A 5,804-nucleotide genomic window follows, 5' to 3' on the forward strand; every position below is an offset into this window, starting at 1 on the left:
TTTTGTGGTAAGATAAAAAAAGGAGAATAATTTTTTTAAAGACTCTACTTAACGGCCCGTGCATCGCACGGGCATTAAATCTAGTATATATATAAAAGAGGCTTTTTTCAGGCAATTCTAGAGTCTCCAACTATTCTAAAACACCTAAATAATTTTAAATTAAATTAATAAATTAATATTATTAAAACTAAATCTTAAAATTATTTTAAAAATTAAAAATAAATCTTAAAAGATAGAGAATTTGATAAGATGTCATATTTTAGTGAGTTAAAATTCTACATTAACTTAAATTGGCTATCTAAAATAGATAATATAAAAATATTTTAGTTATAGAATTTTACAGCTACTAAAGTCTATCCTATATAACAATAGTATTATATACGGAGTATTATATTAGTTAAATAATAGAACAAGAGGAATTTAGTTCAAACTTGAATTGTGTTTAGGCCTATAAAAGAGACAATATTCAACGTCCAATGGAGTTGAATTCCATTTAATTTCATGTTATTTCTTTAATGGCTTTTTTGCCTGGCTGCTTTTTCTTATATGCCAGATTTACTCTTTTTTTTTTAATAATATTTACATGTATAATATATATTGCCATTAATTAATTTCTATGTTAATAATGTGTCGTAGATTCTAAAATTGATTATCTACTCTTATGTAGGAGTAGAGATTCAAGTAGGGGTAGATTGAAGATTTGTCAAATCCTCACCCGTCTCTGCATGTTGTGCCAAAATTAAACCATCTTGCATGCGTTCATCATTGGACATTCATTTGAATTTATGATTTCTAATTAATTTACTTTCATGTTATATCTGTAGAAAATTAATCATTGAAGAACACAAGGATTTATATAGTTGTCAATTTTAAGAAAATACGAGAGGTATTCGTTTTCTATTATTTGTGTTGTTAGTTTGTATGTTCCCTATTATTATTTCTTATCTATTTCCCGGTTGAACTAACAAGCTTTTTTTGTATTCAGATGTAATGAACTTGATGTAACAAGTATTCAAAGTTTGATTATTATACATAAATTGGGTCTTAAACCTCTCATCAAACATTTATTATTGTGTGAGGCGGTCTCATATTATAAGACGGGGGAACAAATTTTTTATATTTTTAGGCAGATTTGATATGAATACTTCCATTTCTCAGAAACTAATGGAAATATACAGGGTATTGCAACAAAAAAGCTAAAGGGCATGGTAGTCGATGCGACCGCCTTTCCCCATTGGAGCATCTTCCACATTCATGTTTTCCGTTCGTTGAAGCTCAATGGATTACTTAGCTTCATGTTTTAAGATCCATCGTTAATCCACTATAACGTTGTGGATCGGAACCCAATTATATAAGGGGTACTGTGTTGCATGTTAATTATTAGATGTAAATTAATATTTTTAAACTAATATTTTTAAACTAAATTTATAAGGTTTTAATTTTTCCAAAATAAAGTTATAGGAGCTGAACTTATACAGTAAGCTCTAAACTAAATTTATAGAAAATAGGTATGAATTAAACTTCTGAACTGAACCTACATAAAATGGATATGCATCGACTGAATTTTCAGAACTAAACTTATATATTGTATTTGAATTGAACATATAAGATCTGAATTTCATGAAATGAATTTAAAGAATCTAAATTTTTCTAAACTGAATTGTTGTAAGAAGGAAACGTATTGTCATATCGTAATTGGACTTGCCAAAGTCAAGCCAAACGGTTCAATGTATACTTGAGAGTGTGACATGAGGCATCCAAGTAATCTAACTATCCAATTGTCCAGCTTGATATGAAGCATCAATTTCTTTAGGCGATTTTACGTTGTACGGAGCATAAGCTTTAAATTAATGGAATTTCATACGTATCTACTCGACTACTCCATAGTTAGTCATTTAAAATGACATGCTTACGACTTTATCGGGTCAACTTTATTATTCACCATCCGAGGCTGTATGCATTGTAATCTTTAGATATGCACAAAATTGAACATCGTCAAACAGGAATTTTGCACCGGGATACGCATACGCACCAAAGATATTGTTGTACATAAGTAACATTTTTCCGTAACTTTACCGGTTAAATTATCTTATATACATGTATGCGGGTTAACGAGTTGATGATATAACGGTTTATAGATTGGAGGAACTCTACATATTACTATCAAAAACAGGCCGAATATAACTTGCTCTCTTATATATAGTAGATGGAGCCTATATATATAAGGTGTATATATAATAAAATAATGTTATAGTGTTTGGGTTGGTTTCAATTATACATTATTTATATTTATTTTGAGTTTTTTACCCATTAAAACTCATACGAAGTATTTGCATTTTTTTTTAAACCTAGAGTGTAAAATCATTAATATTAACCAACAAGACAATCAGCTATCTCGGGCAACAACTATTATCGGTAAAATATTATATGGATGTTAATTAATATTTATAATTGTGAACACCGCTTAAAATGGTAAAAAAGTTCCACAACAATTAAAGGAGAATCAAATTTGAAACCCGTGCAACGCACGGGCACAAAATCTAGTTATGGTATAGTTTACTCCTAGGCATGATATTCTATTATATATCGGCCCAAACCCAGGGGGCCTAGCACCGGCCCGGCTATACTGTAATCCACCGTTGTGTATATGGCCCACAGATCAACACGGGTCTTTTTAGCGTATTTTATCCTCACTCATGCGAATCCCGGGAATCTTCCCAGAAGGTCATTTATCCTAAAATTACTCTCAGCCAGGCACGCTTAACTGTGGTCTATGGAACTCTTTCGCATGGATAACCAGAAAAAAAAGTGCACTTTGCTGATACGAGTAGTAATTTCAATCCCTTTAAGCACTAGTCAGATTTTAAGCCTATCACTGAACCTCTTTAAGGCGGATATCCCACCCAAATAACGTCTTCAATTAAGTAGAGTATTACAGTTACGAGAATGTGATTCTATATAAGCATAGTTGGTTAACGATTAGTAGGAAGAAAACCAGCGGCTTAATATATCATTCTATTTCAGTATCTTAAAGTATGTCTATCCACATAATCAATATAATTCTTCACAAGAGTAAAATATTATTCTATATCTTTAAAACTGAAATCAGACTTTTGTTTATTCGACACTATTTTTCAGACTCATCAAAATTCTCAATGATAATATAGGAGACTCATTTAACCTACTTGTTACACACACAAAATACTATTATTGGGTCTTAAGTTGGGTCTTAATTTACAAGACCCAATTTAAGACTTAATTACAAACTCAACACTTTTATACTAGTATGTTAATTTTAATCATTATTTGGACTTTTATTAAATCTTTCCAATTTTATTTGTTTGCTACAGAGAAAAAGATTGTACATCAGATGTATTACATCATACTTAATGACTTTTTGAGTTTTTGTGTATTTTTTTCGAGTACTAATGTGACACCCTTAAATCTAGCCTTAATTAAATTACGTAAATCCTACAGAAAAACTGGTAGGATATGTTTGTAAATGGTTCAACTAGATAAAACCTGCAATTTCAAAAAATTTTCTTCCTAAACCATTCACAACCAATCCAACTCAAGAAGAGTGTCAAAACATTCCCAGAAGCGGGTGCCAAAACCTGCAATGCTAACAATCTAACTTACTTACACCGCTAAAGGTAATAAAATACATAATGATACAACCCAAATTAGAAAAGGGAGACATATGTCCCTTCAAATTATATACAAAACCAAAAGTTGAAAGGTTATATACATAACCAAAAGATAAAAGGTTTCTACAAAAGAAAGCCAAACTAGGTCCAAGGTTCCTTGCTCACTAGCTCGTCCTCGTGACCCCAACTAAGCATCAACAACTCACAATCGCATTTTATACAAACACGAAAGCCACAATTCAGTGGGAGTAACTTCGAGTCCTCCCGATACCACGAATCGTCAAAATTAATGTAACATGTAGTAAAACATGTAAACTATGTGATAATGAATTCAATTATCAATCATTCTAACATAAGAGCCCTAAACTGACCAAACTAAACTAACATGTGAAACATTTAACAAATTGTAATCCAAACTCTATCAACCATAGCCGGCTTGCATCTCACCTTCTATGATTCATAGAATCATCAAACAAGAAAAGGCAATATATCAAAGACAGGCATAAGTTCTTAGCACCGTCAATAGTCACTTTGTAACTCGAGTCTATACCACGAGGTAGGGAAGGTAATCGAACCGTTATCTTGGCTCAGCGGTTAATATTAATAAAACATGGCCAAGAGACAACACAACCCTAGCCTAAAATCTGCCTTGAGACCTAGACATGCGGATACACACCACCGCACCCAAGACCCACAACTTTTTTAAAACAAAGTGAAGTGAGTACCCTAAGGACACCACCGAAGGGTTGGCTAGTACTTAAGTGACCACTTACTATCAAAATAAGTAATCGAGGTCATGCCCCAACTTGGATAAACATCCACTAGTCGGGAACACAAAAAGCTATCAAGCAGTGAACATATACTCGTCAAAGACTATAAAGACCTATCTATGATGAAGGCCGAAGTACTCACCTAGTCCCAGCTAGTCCCAGCTTGAATACCTTAGCCCACACCACACACGACTCACCACACAAGTCAATTAAGACACCCACTTAACCATAAGAGGGCAAAAAGTCCCACTTACCAACATGAATTCTAACATTCTATCATGTGAAAGGCTATATAATTGTCTATTCAGCATACAAATCCAACGGTGTCCTCAATAAGAATTCAATACTAACTTCCAATTCTAGCAATTTTAACAATATTAAAGGCTTTAGGGGAATCTAGGGCCATTACTACAAAATAAAAAGCTATTTAAATTCAACTAACTAAATAAGAAGCTATTTAAATTCAACTAACTACACATGTGAAATAGAAATATAATAAATGGCCTAAAGCAATAAAAAGGCCGATTATCTAATTCATTCAACCGAATTTTTACCCGCAACCCCCCACTGCGGCAGTGCGGGTCAAATTGCGGCTGACCAATCACTCAATTAACTGACATCGCATCAGTTAAAGGGACTAAGGCTCAGTTTTCGGCACAATCAACAAAACATTACAATTATCCCTATACAATTCATTCTGAGCCTATTATTTACAAATTCATTTTGTAAACTATCCTAACATGTGATAACTATTAATATAAGCCTAGTTTTACCATTAACATAATTTTTATTTCTTATATGATTCAATTCCCAAAGTGTACTCATACTAACTATGTCATTAATAAACCTTAAATGACAAATTTTGCATGGAAAACCGCGAAACAAGCAACGAACCGACCCGGGCCAACCGTGGGCTAGCCGTGGGCCTGCCACGGGCCTACCGGCCTGCTGCCCGTCCCTCTACACCACCATTTTTTTCCATTTTTGTTTAGTAAAAGACCGTTTGAACATTAATTAATCGTTCCCAATTCAACTTTGTTAATTTAAACTAGCAAAAGGCATAAATTAAACATGCATGCAACAAATTTTACATGTGAAAACTACTATTCAAACAAAAATCACCCAACATACAAAAACAACAAAGATTGTGACGATAATTCGTCGAGTAACTCGAAATATGTTACCTTAAGCTAGGAAAAAGAGCAATTAGCACCTCATACCCAAACCCTAACTAGCAACTATCCGCTATCTTCGATAATATACGAGTCCCCAAACTCGTCTTCCAATCCTTCACCTAAATAAACAATTAAAACACGATAATAAGCACATAAAACCGAAAATACCGAAATTTCATCTTAAAACAACTTCAAGAAAACTGAAATTAAAT

The sequence above is a fragment of the Silene latifolia genome, chromosome 2 (assembly GCF_048544455.1).
Source record: "Silene latifolia isolate original U9 population chromosome 2, ASM4854445v1, whole genome shotgun sequence".
Lineage (NCBI taxonomy): Eukaryota > Viridiplantae > Streptophyta > Magnoliopsida > Caryophyllales > Caryophyllaceae > Silene > Silene latifolia.